This window comes from Sapajus apella, unplaced genomic scaffold (assembly GCF_009761245.1).
Source record: "Sapajus apella isolate SASKATOON/1434 unplaced genomic scaffold, GSC_monkey_1.0 scaffold10, whole genome shotgun sequence".
Lineage (NCBI taxonomy): Eukaryota > Metazoa > Chordata > Mammalia > Primates > Cebidae > Sapajus > Sapajus apella.
This window is the reverse complement of record NW_022436950.1, coordinates 37,218,325-37,239,101: the sequence shown is the minus strand read 5'-3', so window position 1 is coordinate 37,239,101 and position 20,777 is coordinate 37,218,325. Positions and strand designations below refer to the sequence as shown.

Here is a 20,777-nt window from a genome sequence, read left to right as displayed (position 1 = left end):
AGCCATTTTGCAAAGGAAAAAAGAAATGAAGTCAGAGGGTGATGAGCATCAACCACCCAGAAACCACCGTGAGATGCATGCATGAGTCAGCAGCCAGCAGGCCCCTTGATGTGGGAGATTAAAAGCTGCACTCATTTGGGGGGTTACATCATGACTGGCTCAATAAAAAGAGGATGGAGTCAGAGCTAGGAGATTTGAGGAGCTCTGGCTTCGCCTCTAAGTTGCCAGATGACTTTGAGTCAGTCCCTCATCCTCCCTGTATCCAAGTTTCCTCAACCAAAATGAGAAGACTGATTCCTCCCCTGAGAAATTCCTTCACCATTGCTTCATTTTACATCTTGTGTCTGTTGCTATCGAAGTAGCCACCTAGTATATGGATTTCCGGAAAGTAGAATGTATTTGATTCCAAATTCAGCATCAAAGAACTTCCATCAGCACTTGGTTTATACCATGTTATGAGTATAAAAATATCTTGGTTCTGAATTGGTGGAAGCAGGAGTTAGACAGGTGGAGGCCACTGTCAGCATGACACAGCTGGTGCAACAGCTGGAAAGCAAAATGATTCTGCTCACCTGCTGCACATTTGTCCACTCTGCTCCAGGAGAAATAGTTCCCCCTTTTGGCACAGTGGAAGCTAGAAGCAGAAAAGGAAATATTTAGGCTGTAAGTTTATTGTCACCATTGTCAATATGATGCTTCAGTCATTTCAGTATCCCTGGCACCTAGCATAGTCCCTGACATATACCTAGAAGGATCACAATAAATGTTCATCAAAACGTTTTGAAAAATCTTTTAATAATTTCCATGACATGGAGAGAGAGAAAGATGAAACTTACACTGATAAATGAAGACTTGGCTGCCACCTTGTCCCAGTCCCATGGATAGTATATTTAATCCTACTTGCCTCTCAAACCTAAAGGTATTCACTGCGTGCTCATTGAATTAATGAATGAATGAATCAGTTAGCTGCTGACGTCTCTCAAGCCTTTCCACCATGGGCAGTTGGCTGACCTTCAGTCTTGATGGTGATAGGATGCTGCCCAAGAAGGTGGTGAAAGATTGTCCAGGCGCAGTGGCTCACTGTAATCCCAGCCCTTAGGGAGGAGGCAGGTGGATCGCCTGAGGTCAGGAGTTCAAGACCAGCCTGACCAACACAGTGAAACCCTCTCTCTACTAAAAATACAAAAATTAGCTGCGTTTGGTGGTGGATGCCTATAATCCCAACTACTCAGGAGGCTGAGGCAGGAGAATCGCTTGAATTTCTTAGAAAGACAAGTTGGAGGTTGTGGTGAGCCAAGATCATGCCATTGCACTCCAGCCTGGGCAACAAGAGTGAAACTCCATCTCAAAAAAACAAAAAAAAAGAAGTTGGTGTAAGATCCTAAATCCACATCTTCCTACAAGGGAGGGTCTAGCTTTCTAGTTTGTTGCTGTTTGTCTCTTAATGAGCAAAGATTTTTTTGGTTTGGCCTTTTTTTTTTCTTTTTTTTGGTTTGATTCAAGAGACAGCATACTGAAAAAGTTTTTTCCTCTCGCAAGTATTAGGTTGGTGCAAAAGTAATTGCGGTTTTGCAGTTACTTTTAATTGCAAAAACCACAATTACTTTTACACCAACCTATAATTGCTCCAACCATACCAAACTCTTTGCAGATCAGTTTATTCAAATCCATCTTAATCACTGTCTCCACCCTCCCTTTCCAGTCTCATCTTCTGCTATATTCCAGCCCGCCCTTTACTCATCTCTTTGATGGCCTAAAAATTCAGACTTCATTCTCTTCTCTCTAAACTTTTGCACAAGTTGCCCCCAAATATTTAGAATAGCTTTAAGTTCATCTTTTCTGGAACATTTTCCATAATAAATCCACCTCATTGCACATAACTGCCTAGACGTAGCCTCAGCCCCATTCCTCTCTCTCTCTCTTTCTCAATCCCACTTTTGTGGTTATTGCATTTAACTGCATCTGTTTTCTGTTTAGCTTCCAATATATGAGTCCTAGAGAACCTCTCATGTCTATCATATGTCCAAGAAAAGCTTCTTGATTGACTGAATACCCCAGGTGCCATAAAGGAAAGCTCTTTGGGGATCATAATTGTTGTTGGTTTTTTGTTTTTTTGGTTTTTTTTAATTTAAAAAAAAAGCCTCTTGAGTAAAGGAAGGAGTATGATCTGTCTGATCTTTCTGAGACTTCCCGGCTCCGTCAACAACTATTTGGAAATAAATTCTTAGGCAATTAGATCATGATATCTCGCTTTCAGACAGCATAAGGAAATGAATATAAACCTTCAGAAGAAAAAAAAAATCTGAAGACTAGAGCTGGAATTTGATCCTTTTGGTCATGTTGGGATATTGCAACACTTAGAAAATTGAAAGGCTTGAGAAAGGAAAAGTTAACTTGGAAGGATACAAGTCAAAACATTGGATATGCTCTCCAAATTGCTTATCCTTGATTCAAATCCTTCATCTATTCCCCTAGTCACAGTGCCAGCAATAGAACTTTTCTCTCAGAAGTTCTTTTATTCAGAAGTTTGTTTTACAAAGAAGTTCAAGGATGTTTACACCAATATTTCAGGTTGGGCTTCAAGTCCTATGTAAATTTAAATTCCTGGTCTCTTTCAGAGTTTTTATTTAGTATTTGTTCTTATCCTAGCTAGATTTTTACCCTCGAAAGGTTTCTTGGGTTTTGTCATTGTTGTTGTTGGTGGTGGTGTTGTTGTTGTTGTTGTTTAGACAGGGTCTTGCTCTGTCACACAGGCTGGAGTGCAGTAGTACAGTCATGGCTCACTGCAGCCTCAAACTCTTGGGCTCAAGCTATCCTCCCACCTCAGCCTCCCAAGTAGCTGGGGCTTCAGGCATGAGCCACCATGCCTGGCTTTTTTTCTTTTTTTTTTAAAGATGAGGGTCTCCCTATGTTGCCCAGGCTGGTCTCAAACTCCTGGCCTCAAGCAATCTTCCCACCTAGGTCTCTCAAAGTGTGGGATACAGGCATGAGCCACTGCACTCAGTCTTTATTGTTTGTTTGTTGTTGTTTGTCATTTAATTAGCATCCTTCCCCCTTGCAACTCTTTCTTGGTGTTGTGGTTTCAAAATATGTCCACAAATTCTTTGACACTTCTCCCTTCAAAAGTGAGAAAGTAACTCTTCTCCTCTTGAGTGTGAGTGGGATATGATGGCTCACTTCTAAATAAGATAGACTATGGCAGAATTGATGGTATGTGTCTTCTAAGACTGGATCTTAAAAGCACCAAGGCTTCCTTCTCGTGTGCTGTCGCATGCTCTCTCTCTCTCTCTCTCTCTCTCTCTCTCTCTCTCTCTCGGGTTACTGGGGAAGGCCAGCTACCATATCTGTGATGAGGCCACTCAAGCAACCTATAGCAAGCAGTCCACATGGCAAGGAACAGAAGTCCCGTGTTATCAGCCAGAATTAACTTCCCAGGTTTGTGCGGGAGCTGCCTTGAGAGGAGATTCTCCAGCCCCAGTCAAGTCTTCTGATGACTGCATCCCTAGCTGACATTTTGTCTGTTACCTCACAAAAGAATGCACCAGCACCACACAGCTAAGCCACTCCCAGATTCCCACAGAAACCAAGACACAACAAAGGTTTATTGTTTTAGGTTTCAGGATAATCTGTTTTGCAATAATAGATAACTGTATTCTTGGTGTCATTTTGTGATGGTCTGTGATTTGGCTGACAGACAGATGAGTCTACGAATATCTCAGTTGGTCTCAAAACACTAATCATTTAGGGGTAAACATAGGCTACCCCTATGAGTAACTGACTTTGTCTGTTCTCCCAATTTTTCCTTTGTGATAAGTTGGTTGTAGGACCCCATGGGTAAAAGAATCCTTCTGTGTTGGTGGGATATTGTTTAAAGCATGATTTTCTTTAAGTAGCCCATCTCTTAGTAGCTGTTATCTTGTTGATGATGCCTAGAGATGTCTGGGAGGAGAATTAATTTCGATAAAGTCATGTGAGGAAGAAGAAAAAACTATAGTTTTATTCCCAGCTCTACTGCGTGGGATTTCTGTGATCATAGGCAAACAATTTCATTGCCTTGGCCCTCAGCTTCCACATATGGAAAAAGAGGAGTTGGTATTAGATCCAGTCCTCACAGCACATGTCCTGTCGAACTCCAATTCCTCAGAAGGTTAACAGGCATTGTGTAAAAAAGGAAAGGTTCTAGGGTCAGATACATCTGGAAACCAGTGGACCAAAGTTAAGCAGATTTCTTACCGCAGGACTTCCTAGTGCCTCCGATATGCTGATGTGCATCATGGTTCTTCAGGATGGGAATATGCACTGTTTCCCAAACTGATTTGATCACTGGATGCTTTTGATTTTGGTAAAGCATCATGTGGATCTAAATAGTTTTTGGCAAACTTTGGAAAATGCTAAACTGATGATTTCCAAGGTTCCTCTAACATTACATATTTCTAAATATGCCCCTTTCCCCAAGGAGACTCTCTCAGTGAAACAGTCCTTTTGTCTAAATCCTGAAACAGGATTTCAGCCATTCAATGATTTGTGATTATTATTTTTATTCTCTAAACATCAGTTCTGAAACATAGGATCCACAATCCATCCATCTCTGGATAGGAAGAAACAGAGGAAGATAGGAGGCCCATGTGGTCATAGTGTACATTGTCCCTTATGCCTTTTCAGTGTTTTTCATAACCCCCATGAGAAACAATGTTGGCAGATGCTACCAGCCCTAGTGATCTCAGGTCAAATTTTAAATAAAGGAAAATGTGGCTGGATATGGAAATAAAGGAAAATACTCTGCGCACACAGTATTTCCTTCCAGTGGGCCTTCCCATACTACAGAGGCTAGAAGGCTAAACACTACATTTCCCAGATAACCTTCGCAGCTAAGGGGCCAGATGCAAATCATATTCTGCCAATTAGATGTGCTTGCATGAGACTGAGAGGGTAGAAGTGAGGCAGAAGCATCAAAGCTTTGGGCATGGAGCTCATGAAGACTAAGCATGATAAGAGGCAGTTACTCTATAGTAACTCTGTTTCTTCTTAAAAATATCTGGGCAGTTTCTGTTCTGTGCTGAACCCTGACTAATAAGCTTTCCTTACAAAAATTACGGAGATTCCCATCAGGCTTGGTGTGGGGTTAAGTTAGGTCTGTCACATGTACCGCAGTGTTGAGTGGTTGTAGAAGGGCAAGCTGTGATAGCTATGTTTGTCCCAGCCTTCAGAAGGAAGCAGGGTTGTTTCCCTCACCATAGTGAGACCAGCAAGGCCTCACAGCCTGCTCACTCTGGAAGGTGTCTTGATAGCCACCAGCAGAGAGCTACTAAAACACAGTAGGGACTCTCCTTCCTCTCCTTTGACAAAAACCTCTTGTAATTCCTAGAAACACAAAGTCTTCCCTACCTCATATGTGGCTGAAAAGGTGGCATCATCCCTACTTTATAGTTTCCGAAAAAGAAAAATGTCAAGAATAATAGCTTGCAGCCGGGTGCAGTGGCTCACGCCTGCAATCTCAGCACTCTGGGAGGCTGAGGTGGGCAGGTCATCTGAGGTCAGGAGTTCTGAGACCAGCCCAGCCAACATGGTGAAACCCTGACTCTACTAAAAATACAAAAATTAGCCAGGCGTGGTGGCAGGTGCCTACAATCTCAGCTACTCAGGAGGCTGAGGCAGAAGAACTACTTGAACCCAGGAGGCAGAGACTGCAGTGAGCTGAGATGGTGCCACTGCACTCCAGCCTGGGCAACAGAGCAAAACTCTGTCTCAAAAAAAAAAATGGCTTGCTTTAAATCCACTAGATATTCATTTTTTGAACGAAAAAGATCAATATAGAGTGCTGAAGAATATATAATTTTTTAAGATGATAATGGTACTTATGTCATTTTTTACAGAACCTGTGAAGCTATGAATTCTACCTCCCTTGCATTTGTTCTGTTTCAGAGAACCCTAGAGTAAAGAGGGAACTTAGGCATCACCTTTGTCAGTATTTAAGCAAAGGAAGCATTTAATCAGGATACCAGTAGATACAGATAAAAGCAGAAATACCTGGTTGAACTAGAGATAGTCTAATTATGTCCCTCCCAACTTCTCTGCAGCCAGCTAATTCTCTCCCACCTAAGATGGTTCTAGGAGTCAGGGTAGGGGTCTATGTAGGGCCACTAGAGCTATGTAACAATTAGAAAACCTGCTGGGCCAAGCATGGTGGCTCACGCCTATGATCCCAGCACTTTGGGATGCTGAGGCAGAAGACTCATTTGAGCCCAGGAGTTCAAGACCAACCTGAGTGATATCTTTTGGCTGTGTCCCCACCCAAATTTCATCTTGAATTGTAACTCCCACAGTTCCCACATGTCATGGGAGGAACCCAGTGGGAGGTGATTGAATTATGGGGGTGGGTCTTTCCTGTGCTGTTCTCTTCTTACTGAATGAGTCTCTCAAGATCTGATGGTTTTAAAAAGGGGAGATTTCCTGCACAAGCTCTCTCTTTGCCTGCCACCATCCAGGTAAGATGTGACTTGCTCCTCCTTGCCTTCTGCCATGATTATAAGGCCTCCCTAGCCACATAGAACTGTGAGTCCAATTAAACCTCTTTCTTTTGTAAATTGCCCAGTCTTTCTTTTGTAAATTGCCAGTATGTCTTTATCGGCATCATGAAAATGGACTAATTACACTGAGCAACATAGTGAGACCCCGTCTCTGCAAAAAAATTTTAAAATTAGCTGGGTCAGGTGTGCACACCTGTGGTCCCAGCTACCCCAGGGGGCTAAGGTGGGAGAGTTGCTTGAGCCTGGGAGGTCAAGGCTGCAGTGAGCCATTATCATACCACTGCATTCCAACCTAGGCAATAGAGGGAGATCTTGTCTCAAAAAGAGAAAAGAAAAGAAAACCTCTGATTTTGTGGGTAAGAAAACTGATGCCCAAATAGGTATGATTTGCTCAAAGACACACAGCTTTTAGATGGCAAATCCAAGGCTCAAACCCAGATCTTCCTTCATCCAGTGAGGCCAGAGCTCTTCCCATTATTATCATATGGCCTCTAGTCCCTCTTAATCAGGTTTTCAACCTTCAAGGACCAGAGGAAGTTCCCTCTCTACTGTGACACCTTACCTGACCACCTCACCAACAACAATTGCTACTTTCTTATGTTCCAACAATTCTTACTGCCTGGGCCTCTTACCAAGCACCCCCTCACATCCTTTATTCTTTTTACTATTTTTCTTCTTTCTCCTCCTAGATTTAAAATTCCTATAAGTAGATCCCCCTTATCTACCTCTGAATATCACAAAGAACACACTTGGTACTTCCAGAGTATTTCTGATAATATTGACTGAATATTATGAATATTGACTGAATAACATTTATAAAAGGAATAATGGAAGAATATGTTCAGCTAAATTCTAATAATAGAATCCCCTACCCTGAATTTTAGCTGAAAAAATGGCTGCCTAGCAAGAGATTATGCTTCCCAGACTCACTTGCAGCTAGGTATGGCCACATGACCAACATTTGACCAATGAGATGTGAATGGAATAACACATGCAACTTCCAGGTCATTTCCTTAAAAGGAAACTGTTTGCCCTTCCCCTCCTCTTTCTCCTTGGACTTGGTTGAGGCGGTGAAATAGCTTCAATCATGTGGAAGAGAACAATTCTGTATGGGATAATGGAGTACTAAGATATTAGGAACCAGGGTGCTCAGGTAACTTTATGGAGCAGAGACACGCTGATTGGCCTGCCTGCCTACCTCTGGACTTTTATGTGCGAGAGAAATAAATGTTTATCTTTTCAGGCATCTTGTTTTACAGCAGCTTACCTTGTGCCTTGACAGAATGTAACTATAATATCTGCCAATATACTTCACATTGCTTTGTGAAAATCAAATCAGATCACACTTGCACTCCATCTTGTAAAGTATTAAGTACAATTCCAATATGAAATATCATTGAACCTCAAAGAGAGAAGGCCCATTACACGTGTGTTGACTCCTTTGATACAATGTACTGAACACCTCCCATATGCAAGGGGCATGGAAGGATGTTAATATTGAGAGCAAACACTCTCAGGCACCTTGCTATGCATGTCATCTTGTTCCCTCATCCCAACAATCGTAGGAAATGAGTATTTTCATTCACACATCATAGGTGAGGAGATTGAAACACAGGGAGTTCACTCACCTGGTAAGGGCAGAGCTGGTCTTCATTCCCAGGCCTGTCTGTTTTCACTCCACATACCAAGGCTCCATCCCAGGCACTGCAGTCACTGCCCTCAAGGACCTCACAGTCCACGTGGAGAACAGATTCACAACCATTAACTGTAACACAAGGCAGAATGAAATGAGTGCTATCACAGAGGCCTAAGAGCATGATCCAGGGGTATTCTACGGAGGCTATTAATTCTAGCCTAGGAGGTTGGGAAGGGATTTTTACAGAGGAAGCTCCATTTGTAATGACCTTTGAGAAATGAGAAGTGGATAGACAAAGAAGGGGAGGGCCAGCCAGCTGAGACACCAGCATGAACAAAGAAAGAGGTAGGAACATAGAGAACATAGAAAACACGCGGAGCAGCACTGTGTGAGTGGACTGTGGAGAAGCTTCATGCGGGGGGTGAGGAGGAGCTGGGCCTGAAAGGCAGACCAGGGTCAGACCAGGGAAAGCCTGTGTGCCAGGTGAGAGCCGAAATGCTGCTGTTTAGGCAACAAGGAATCACAGATGTTTGAGGAGGGATATCATGCAACCCAATGCATGAGCTCGCATGAAGGAACAGACAAGAGAAAAGACAGAGGGCTTGGGCTACTGCAAAATCAACCAGACACACTGCGCTAGGGCCGAATGAATGGAAGGTAGTGAACAGCCATGCCTAAAGGAGATGCTCCCCAGGGCCACTGACTGGACATAGGCATCTCAACCAGCACTCTGAGATTTGGGCCACCTGTGACAAGCCTGTTTGTAGATTCTCTTTATAAAATTGGGTACAATGCGCATCTCCAATCTTCTACTCAAATTCTCTTTTTTTTTTTTTTTTTTGAGATGAAGTTTCATTCTTATTGCCTAGGCTAGAGTGCAATGGCACAATCTCAACTCACTACAACCTCTGCTTCCCAGGTTCAAGTGAGTCTCCTGCCTCACTCAGCCTCCCAAGTAGCTGGGACTACAGGTGTGCACCACCACGCATGGCTAAATTCTTTGTATTTTTAGTAAAGATGGGGTTTCACTATGTTTGTCAGGCTGGTCTCGAACTCCTGACCTCAAGTGATCCACCTGCCTCAGCCTCCCAAAGTGCTGGGATTACAGGCGTGAGCCACTGCGCCCAACCCAATTTTTTTTTTTTTTTTTTTGAGACAGAGTCTCACGCTGTCACCCAGACTGTGGCACGATCTCAGCTCACTGCAATCTCTGCTTCCTCGGTTCAAGCAATTCTCCTGCCTCAGCCTTCCAAGTAGCTGGAAATACAGGCATGCACCACCACGCCCAGCTAATTTTTTTGTATTTTTAGTAGAGACAGGGTTTCACCATATTGGCCAGGATGGTCTCAGTCTCCTGACCTCGTGATCTGCCCGCCTCGGCCTCCCAAAGTGCTGGGATTACAGGCGTGAGCCACCACGCCCAGCCCAAATTCTCTTTATTCTGTTTTTACTTTCAGTTAAGAAGGTTATTTCGGAAAGCAGGGCATGTGTCTCCTGTATTGTAATTAAGCTAAAAGAACTAAGGCCTGGAGCCCATGATGTCCCACAGCAGCACCCACAGGGCCACAGCTTTGGCAGCCTCCCTCAAGCCAAGTCAAAGTCCCACCAGCACACAGAAAAGATAGATCCCCATGCCATGTGCCTCTCAGCTTGTCAGCAATGCAGCATAGCTTTTTTCTGGCTCCTGGGCTGTAGAGGAAATGGTTGAGCTTCTTAGCAGGCAGCTGTGGTAAATAATGAGTTCTAAGGAAAACCCTGATAGCAAACTTCTTGAGAGCTGCGAGGCAAAAGGCAGGATGGTGGCAGTGACAAACAGTGTTTGTGTAACCCTCCTCTACCCTTTCACCTGACACACACGGAGCTTTCTCTTTCATGACTGTTTTTTAGTCTCTTTTTCCCTTTCAACCACCGACCACTCAATTCTTTGAGGGAAAATTAACATTCATTATGCAATTTATCTCTCTCCTTTTAATCCAGAGTGTCTGTCTCCAAGGCCCCTACTCAATAATTAATGTTTGTTCTCATTTCCCATTCTCCAGAGCATCTATTCTTGAACTGTAGGGTCAACAATTAACACTAATTACGGCTTTTCCTCTCTCCAGTGTTGATGCTCAGAATCCCAGTCCGCCTGCTCAGCCTCAGCTCTCGGTGTGCACGTGGCCCTGTGTGTGCCCCTCGATACAGAAGCACTAGAGGCAGCCTTTGCCAAGCCCCACTGCAGTTTAGCAAATCAGTAAAACCCAAACATTCTTTCCTGGCAACCTCTCTAGTCTATTTGTTATCAGTAATGAGACAATGAAGCAAAAAATAAATAGAATTATTTGGAAATGAGTTTGGGTGGCTAGGTAGACTAGAAGATCTCTAAGTCTTTTCCGGTTTGAATTTTCTAGGATTCCTTTTTTTCTTCTCTATTGCTCTTTCCCTGATATCTCACACCTCCCTCTCCCTTTTCACTCCTTGACTCTCTCTCTCTCATACACACACACCAAATTTCCCTTTAAAAACCTTTCTTCTGGCCAGATACGGTGGCTCGCACCTGTAATCCCATCACTTTGGGAGGCTGAAGCAGGTGGATTACCTTAGGTCAGGAGGTCGAGACCAGCCTGGCCAACATGTTGAAATGCCGTTTCTACTAAAAATACAAAAAAAATTAGCCAGGTGTGGTGGTGGGCACCAGTAATCCCAGCTACTTAGGAGGCTGAAGCAGGAGAATTGCTTGAACCCCGGAGGTGGAGATTGCAGTGAGTCGAGATCACGCCATTGCACTCCAGCCTGGGTGACAAGAGCAAAACTCTGTCTTAAAAAAACAAAAACAAAAAACTGTCTCCCTTCATTTAGGACCCACTCAATTGACCTCTTTGCTATTACCTCTCCCTTAACTTTCTCAAGTCTGTCATTCTAATTCTCATCTGTCATTAAAACAGCATTGTTGGCTGGGAACAGTGGCTTATGCCTGTAATCCCAGCACTTTGGGAGGCTGAGGCAGGCAGATCACCTGAGGTCAGGAGTTGGAGACCAGCCTGACCAACATGCAGAAACCTCATCTCTACTTTAAAAAAATACAAAATTACCCAAGCATGGTGGCACATACCTGTAATCTCAGCTACTTGGGAGGGAGGCAGGAGAATCACTTGAACCCTGGAGGCGGAGGTCACACCATTGCACTCCAGCCTGGGCAATAAGAGCGAAACTCCGTTTTTTTTTTAAAAAAAAAAAAAAAAGCATTGTTTTAACTGATTTTCATTTTGACTGACAAGGACAGCTAGGAGAATAATTCTCACCCCAGGTGACTAACAGATCACACACCAAGAAAAATTCATTAGGGGCTGTGAAAAAGCCTGTCTGTCTTTTTGGCTAGGATCCCTCCTGGCTCCCGTGGTCCAGCACTCTGTGCTACAGCTGCAGAGGGGGCTCCTTGTGCTTGTCTGTCATCCCCCATGGCTGCACACACTGAGACAGCTGCTGTTCAAATCTGGGCATCTTGCAGCGTGTGTCAAACATTAACTGTTTCATGATCTTATTTTATCAAAAGTTCTCCTTGCAGAATTTTATCATCATGGACCCTACAGAATTTTACCTTTAAACATCTTGGGTAAAAACATTATTTTCCTCAATGCTTTTTAAATCCCAGATCAACCTTCTCTCCAGATTATCATCTCTGGATTTTCAAAAACATCCAATTCAAGATGAGGTGCAGTGGCTCATGCCTGTAATCCCAGCACTTTAGGAGGCTGAGGTGGGCAGATCACTTGAGGTCAGGAGTCCACACCAGCTTGGATAACATGACAAAATCCCATCTCTATTAAAAATACAAAAAATTAGCCAGGCTTGATGGCATACGCCCATAATCCCAGCTAGTCAGGTGGCTGAGGCAGGAGAATCACTTGAACCCAGTAGGCAGAGGTTGCAGTGAGCCAAGATCGTGCCACTGCACACAGCCTGGGCAACAGAAAGAAACTCCATCTCAAAAATTTAAAAAAAAAAAATCCAATTCATTACAAAGCTTAAACATCGAGACAACCCCTTCATGTTTTCCCTTGTCTTAGGATAAGGGAATAAATCTTTTCAAGGTTTTTTTCCCCCCCCTCAGGTAAAATACCTTTTGCTTTTCAGCCTATGAATCAGTCAATTCAAATATCAACCATGAAGAAGAAGGGTCTAGTACTGAGCATTTCCTAAAATGTAAGCTTTTCCCCTAAAAAGTTACCTCTACTTCTTTATGTAATTTGACTCATGATCATATTATTTCATATATAGACCTCCAGAAGCCCACAATTTCTCCCCAAATATACCAATAAGCAGCCAAGAGGATTTACTTCTTAGAAAGCTGAGAAATGTGTTGTTCTTATGAGTTTGGGCAGCTCCGTGGTCTGAGTGTAAATATTAGTGAGGAAGAGACGATGGGTGGAACCAAGTGCTTGTGCTTAGCTGGCCTGGGGAAGGATAATATGCCGGATGTTCTATGGGTTCTGCAGGTTATCCACCGTAGAATTCCCAAAATGAGGCAGACATTGTCCCCTGGAGTTGTGCATCACTCAGCCTGTACACACCCCACGAGCTAGGAGCCGATCTGGGAAAGACTCCGGCTTATATTTTAAATGGAGGACTGGGGCCAGGTCTCAGGCCTCTCCTCAGATTCCTTTTCTATCTCATTTCCCCCATGGAGAGATCTGCAAACACTGGGAGTGTAGGTTGACTTTGTAGCTCATCCTCCACAGACATGGCTGCTGCTGCTTCAGACCAAGGAAAGGATAATTACCTGGAGACTTTCTCTCCTAAAAACAGTCTTTGATTAACAGAGAAATGTGTGTGGACTTCCTGACTGCTTCTTTTGGGGCTGGGCGGCAATGAATCCCACATGAGGAAGCTGCTGTAGGAACAGGCAGGAGGCAGTGCCACAGATCAAGGGCTGTAGGCAAATTAGGGTGGAAGGACTGTTTTGCCAGAGATGGCAAAAGTAAGAGAAAAGGCACAATCATATCCTTGCCAATCTCAAAATCTGTAAGCAGAGAAATACCTGGAAGTCTGGCCCTCTGTATTCCCCCTTGCCATCTTCCTTGGGCAGACCTCCTGACAAAGGTAGAGCTTCGGTACCGTTTCTGCTCATTCTCATGCATTCGTTAGAATTGGGCCAGAGCAGCTCTTAAATAGGAGCCCTCGGTGAAAATGATGATGATGGTGGTGCTGGCAGCGACAGTTACTGTTATTATATATCCCTGATATTCCAAACATCATGCAGAGTGCTTTGCATTCATTATTCCTTTTTTTTTTTTTTTTTTTTTTTGAGACAGTTTTGCTCTGTCACCAGTCTGGAGTGCAGTGGTGCAATCTCAGCTCCCTAAAACCTCTGCCTCCCAGGTTCAGTGATTCTCCTGCCTCAGCTTCCTGTGTTTTTAGTAGAGATGGGGTTTCACCATGTTGACCAGGATGGTCTCCATCTCTTGACCTCATGATTCGCCCACCTCGGCCTCTCAAAGTGCTGGGATTACAGGCGTGAGCCACTGTGCCTGGCCGCATTCATTATTTCATGTCATCCCCACAGCAACGACAGGAGATAACTCCTATTGTTATCTTCATTTTTCATCTAGGACAATGTGACTCAGAGAGGCTAAGTGACTTGCCCAAGGTCACACAAAGTGGTGAAGTTAGGATTTGAACCCAAGGAAACTGTATTTTTATGACTAGGCATGGTTCATAGTGGCATCAGTCTAAACAGGGCAATTCCATCTGACAATATGTGAGACTTCAGGAAGTCCTTGCTTAGTAATGACCCATACGAACAAATGGCTTCTATCCTACTCCTGTTTCACCCTCCAGTTCCCCTTACTCACACATCACACACCCTTTTGTGGGTAACACTAAAAGGATTTGCAACTTTTAGAGATACTATAGAAGAAGAGAAGCTGGGGGGAAGAAAAAAAAAGTAACAGTTTGGGAGACTCAAAGTCCTGAAACAAATTTTCAAGCAAGACAGGCTTGTTGTATATGCTAGCTCCACAAACCAAAATATTCTTCCTAATAGCACCTAAAATGTTACCATTTCACTTCATTCTACTATTAAAATCTCACCAAAGACTTACCTTGGATTAAGAAGTATCCTCTTAAGATTCTGAGACTTCTGAGAGAGGAATGGTCTGTCACACTCCAGTAAAAGTGTATTTAATCAGATAGTTACTCTCTTGCAACCTAGCTGAGAACAGCTGCTCTGAGAGACTAAAAATTCTGATGGGGTGGCCATAAAGGTGTGTAATTTGGAAGTATGTAGAGTTTTTGTTTTGTTTTGTTTTGTTTTGAGAGAAAGTCTCGCTCTGTCACCAGGCTGGAGTGCAGTGGCGCGATCTCGGCTCACTGTAACTTTGGCCTCCCGGGTTCAAGCGATTCTCCTGCTTCAACCTCTGGAGTAGCTGGGATTACAGGCACACGCTGCCACACCTGGCTAATTTTTTGTATTTTAGTAGGAACAGGGTTTCACTGTGTTGCCCAGGCTGGTCTCAAACTCCTGAGCTCAGGCAATCCACCACCCTCTGCCTCTCAAAGTGCTAAGATTACAGGCGTGAGCCACCGCGCCGGCCGGAAGTACCTACGTAGAGCTTTAAGTACGCCGGGCCGGAAGTACGCCGGGTAAAACATCCCTGGCACTTGGAGTGCTCCCGGGGGCACGGATGAACAGGGGAACATTAGGTGCGTGGAGAAGGGGACTCTGGAAGGAGAAAAGTACAGAAGGGGCAATGACAGCGCACCAAAGGCTAACTCAGCCTATTACAGGGGGCCCCGCAGCAACTCTAGGTCCAGGAAAAGGAGAGAACGCTTTGCTCCTTCTCACCTCTATGCCTAGTAACTAAAAGACCTTAGACTAATGCAAATCTCTTTCCTGTTTCCAAGCTTTAGAACGCACTGTTCCCTCTGCCTCCTGGAGCACAGCTCCTCATCTCCTAACCAACATTTTTTAATTGCGATAAAATACACATAACATAAAATTTGCCATCTGAACCAATTTTAGTGTACAGTCCAGTAGCGTTAAGCACATTCACATTATTGTGCAACCAGTCTCCAGAACTCTTTTCATCTTGCAAAACTGAAACTTTATACCCATTAAACAACTCCCCCTCCTCCCCTCCCTTAGCTCCTGGCAACCACCATTCTACTTTCTGTTATTCCCCAACTTTTACCCTTGTCCGGTCTAACTCCTGCTAATCCTTAATTTCCCAATTTAGTTCCCAAGCTGACCTCCCGGCGAAGGCTTTTCTGCTGCCCCCTGGCCCTCCTTCCCTCCCCGCCCCCTGCCGATGGGGTGACAGTCCCCCTCCACATGCGCGCAACGAACCGTGCTTACCCCCTCACAACCACTGAGTCCCGCTCACTACTACATTGTCCAATTACTAGACTTTTCTCTCCATGAGACCGCAAGCTTTGTTTTCTTTTCTTTTGAGACAGATCTCCCTCTGTTGCCCAGACTGGAGTGCAGTGGCTGGATCTCAGCTCACTGCAGCCTCGACTTCCCAGGCTCATGCGATCCTCCTATCTCAGCCTCCTGAATAGCTGGAACTACAGGTGCTTGCCATCATGGCTGTCTTTTTTTCTTTTGTAGAGATGGGATGTCACCATGTTGCCCACACTGGCTTCCAACTTCTGGGCTCAAGCCATCTTCCCACCTCGGCATCTCAAAGTGCTGGGATTACAGGTGTGAGGTACCACACTCTGTCACTAGACTGCAAGCTTTTTAAGGGCAGGGACCCACCAGCACCCCTATTACCTGGCAATATGCTGCTAACACACACCTACTGTCAGTGCATCATAAGCATTTAATGATTTAAAAAGTTTAGCTACAATAGGGGTGAAATAGGCTTTTTTTTTTTTCCAGATTGACTTAGAAACCTAATCACTATGCAGAACAGTCTCTGCAGGAAAATGCATTTCACGTATAAGCATGGGTGCCTCTTATAGGGTGCCTCTTTGACATCTTAGAACCTTATTTGTTCCCTTGATTTGCCCAATGACCTTAACAAAAACATTTTTTCACTTTGTGCTTAATATTCCCCATCTGTTGTTAAGGAAATAGATATAACACTACTTTGGAAATACCTGGGCTGGGTGCGGTGGCTCACACCTGTAATCCCAGCACTTTGGGAGGCTGAAGTGGGCAGATCACTTGAGGTCAGGAGTTCGAGACCTGCTTGACCAACATGGAGAAACCCCATATCTACTAAAAATACAAAATTAGCCAGACATGGTGGCACATGCCTGTAATTCCACATACTTGGGAAGGTGAAGCAGGAGAATTGCTTGAACCCAGGAGGTGGAAGTTGTCGTGAACCAAGATTGCACCATTGCACTCCAGCCTAGGCAACAAGAATGAAACTTTGTCTAAAAACGAAGAAAGAAAAGAAAATACCTGATACCCCCCTAAAACTGGGTTCAAAGGCCAATTTAAAACATTATTCATTGAAACACCTATAGAGTTTTCGTAATTTTGTTTTTTGAAACAGAGTCTCACTCTATTGCCAAGGCTGGAGTGAGTGGCACAATCTTGGCTCATTGCAACATCCATCTCCCAGGTTCAAGTGGTTCTCATGCCTCAGCCCCTCAAGTAGATGGGATTTTAGGCACCCGCCACCACACTCAGCTAATTTTTACAATTTTAGTAGAGATGGGGTTTCACCATGTTGGCCAGGCTGATCTTGAATGCCTGACGTCAGGTGATCCACCCGCCTCAGCCTCCTAAAGTGCTGGGATTACAGGCGTGAGCCACCGCCCCTGGCCTAGAGTTTTCATAATTTTTTCTTTTTGGTCATTTGGTTTTAATGAATATTTTCATATAAAAGTGAGAGGATTCTAAAAAGATTGTGTAGATGGTAGACTTTGGGTATTTGTGGACATGAAGGTTGATTTCAACTATTTGAAATGACCTCAAAAGTCAGGGACTGGCACAGTGTGGTGGCTCATGACTGTAATCTCAGCACTTTGGGAGGCCAGGGTGGGATTACTTGAGGCTAGAATTCAAGACCACGCTGGCCAACATAGCAAGACCCTATCTCTAAAAAATTAAAAATAAAAAATAAATAAAACATCAGGACCCATACAATTTGTCATTTTACAGAGGCATGAAGTCAAATGATTGATACTGCAAGGCTGAGAGACAGAAGACTATCACTAAGCTAGTGAGTGAGCCTAGCCAGGCTCGCAGCACTCAAGCATCATATATTGTGGTCTATAATTCATTATAACATCTGCAATAGCTCCTGTGCAGTTACTTTTCAAACAGAAGAACATTGATCTCTTTATATACATATATACACACACATGTATTTTTAATGGCCCTAAAAAAAAGCTGACTGCTGGGACTTGTGATGGAAGTAAGAGAAAGTGAAGTGGCCTAACAATGTGATGGTTCTCTGCCAAAAAAATCATTTAATAAATCACTCTAATCCTTTATTTATAGTCTCATTAAGAGTCTGAAGAACACTCTTTTTTCAATTCTTCTTTAGTTTTATTACAGATAGATACACACTAGGGGTATTCACAAATCTAAGGAGTCTTAAAATTGTCAGGATGTGTCCTTCCCAAGTAGCCAGGATCTGCTGTTCATTTATTGCATGATATGCACAAGAGATCAGGACCTTGCCCAAGCAGTGAAGTAATACTTAGCGCAATGCATTTTAAAGCAGGTACAGATCTTGGGATTTTGTGTGTGAATTACATTCCTCCACCTATATTAAAGTTTGGAATATTAAATTTTCTTCTGTCACAGTGATCAAAAAATTATAACTTTCATTAACTAGTAATTCATAAATACTATTTTCTATTTCATCACCCTTCAGACATGTGTGTTGTCTTCTCATCAAAACTATAAAGAAGTATGAGGCTGGGTGCGATGGCTCACACCTATAATCCCAGCACTTTGGGAGGCAGAGGAGGGTGGATCACTTGAGGTCAGGAGTTCAAGACCAGGTTGGCCAACATGGAGAAACCCCATCTCTACCAAAAATACAAAAATTAGCCAGGCATGGTGGCACGTGCCTGTAGTCCCAGCTACTCGGGGCTAATGCAAGAGAATTGCTTGAACCCAGGAGGTGGAGTTTGCAGTGAGCCAAGATCATGCCACTGCACTCCAGCCTGTGTGACAGAGCAAGACTCTGTCTCAAAAAAATAAAATAAGATAAAAAATAAAGAAAGAAAGAAAGAAGTATAAGGCTTTTCTAAAGGATTTTTTTTCCCATTTAGTTTCTTTCTCCTGCTCCTTTCATACATCTCTCTGTGGCCTAAGGATTTTGCTATAGTCTTGGTTTCCCCATAATCCCTCCTTTGAAAATTAATGTAGACACCAGAGTCAGACTGTGTTCAACAGAAAGAATCTGCGAGTATGTTGTTTTTGGTTTGTTTTGTTTGTTTGCTTGTTAGTTTTTTAAGATGGAGTCTGGCTCTTGTTGCCCAGGCTGAAGTGCAATGGTACAATCTCAACTCACTGCAACCTCTGCCTCCCAGGTTCAAGCCGTTCTCCTGCCTCAGCCTCCTGAGTAGCTGGGATTGCAGGTTCGTGCCACTACACCCAGGTAATTTTCTGTATTTTTAGTAGAGACGGGGCTTCACCATGTTGCCCAGGCTAGTCTCAAACTCCTGAGCTCAGGTGATCTGCCCACCTCAGCCTCCGAAAGTGCTGGGATTATAGGGGTGAGTCACCATGCCTGGCCGTGAGTATGTTTTACAAAGCAGAAAGATATTGCTCATTCATTAATTCAACAAACACCAATTGTCCGTCTAGTGACAAATACTATGCTAGGCACAAAAATACAGTTGAGAGACCGCATCCATACAGGGGGGAATGTGTTGAAAGGTATGAACAAGTACAGATTGACTCGGCCTGGGGGCTGAGAAGGCTTTTGGACACTTAAGCAGAGTTTCAAAGGATATATGTAGGAACTAGCAGAGTGGTGAAGACAGGATACTCTAGGAGAAAGGACCATACAAAGATGAGAGAGCATGGCAGCATGGAGAAACCTAGGCAACTTGTAGTGACTGCACCCCATGGTACATGCAGGGGAGGGGGTGATGATAAATGCACCTCACGATGGATGCAGGAGCCAGATCATGAAGGGCCACAGAAAGCAGCTAAGGAATTTATGCCAATGGTTGTGGGACTCTGCTTATATAAGAATTGACATCACCAGGTTTTTATTTTATAGGAATAACTCCCAGCTATGTAGAGAATGGAATAGAGGAGATAAGACTAGAGGCTGGGGCCCAGATATCTATATTTGTTTGAGAGCAAGTGACCAAAAATAATATTTTGTGTCCAGGCACAGTGGCTCACACCTGTAATCTCAGCACTTTAGGAGGCCAAGGCCAGATCACCTGAGGTCAGGAGTTTAAGAGCAGCCTGGCCAACATGGTGAAACCCCGTCTCTACTGAAAATACAAAAATTAGCCAGGTATGGTGACACACACCTGTAATCCCAGTTACTCAGGAGGCTGAGGAAGGGAGCATCTCTTGAACCAGGAGGCAGAGGTTGCAGTGAGCCAAGATTGCACCACTACACCCCAGCCTGGGCAGCACAGCAAGACTCCTCTCAAAAAATATACGTAAATATGTTTTCTGGGAAACAGAGACCACCATGTAAATGACATTTGCTTGCTGTTTTGTATGCAGTTCCACCTTCAGCCTTTTTTTAAATTCCTTTCCTACACATAGATATCTTTATTAATCCCGTGATGTCTCCTGATTGGAGGGTTTCTAGTGTGGTTGACATTTTGTTGTTACGCAACTTGAATTTAAATTCAGTCCTCTAGCTAGGCTTTCATTCTGGGCTTGGTAAACTGCCATGTGCCTTTAGACCTTTCCATAAAAAATAATTTATGAACTTTTGAGCAAGATTGGTGTTCCCAAAGCTAAAGCCAGACCCTTGAGACTTAGCTAGCCTTAATCTAAAAAGATATAAGTAAAAGGACGGTTATCCCAAATTGGAAGAAAAATATTGCCCTTGCCTTTACTGTGTACTTCCATATTTAAATTCAGACTGACTCATATTTTCTAGATCTGTCTACTTGACTCCCTAGCTGGAGCTCCCAGGGGGATGTCTTTCGCCTGGAGACTTATTCAGGTCTCCAGCAACTATTCCATACGCCCATCTCACCCTCCTCCTCGTTCGGGAAGATTTAATGTGAAAATGTAGCATAAACAGGGTCTTAAATCTTGTCCTAAGAATTTGATAATGACAATACGAAAAGGCCATCTTGGGTCTTGGTGTCCTGCATTAAACAAACAGACTCAAAATTTATAATAACACTACAAACACTCTATAGGTCATAGGCGTCTTGAGTCACATCATATAAAATAAAGCATTTTTAGATATTCTTAAGGAAAGGTCAGCAGGACCAAAATTATCCTTCCTTTTATGGTTAAGTTTATACTGAGGAGAATTTTTTTTTAATAATCTGGAATTTGCATTTGCATTTTCCATTTGTGACCAAAAAAACACAAAACTATGAAGGGACTGAGGCTGACTTTCAGGCCTTCTCCCATTGGTTCCTGTTGGGCCCAGCAAGTCCCTGTGCAAAGCTATGAGAAGGCAAAGGTGATTTCTAAGACCTGTTTGGCAATGGATATATCCCCTCCATGG

At 43.6% G+C, this 20,777-nt stretch overlaps 1 protein-coding gene across 1 annotated transcript in view; it reads left to right on the top strand.

Annotated features, from left to right (window-relative positions):
* Positions 1-20,777, top strand: part of KIAA2012 (KIAA2012 ortholog) — a 127,858-nt gene that overhangs the window by 43,660 nt on the left and 63,421 nt on the right. The window lies entirely within an intron of this gene.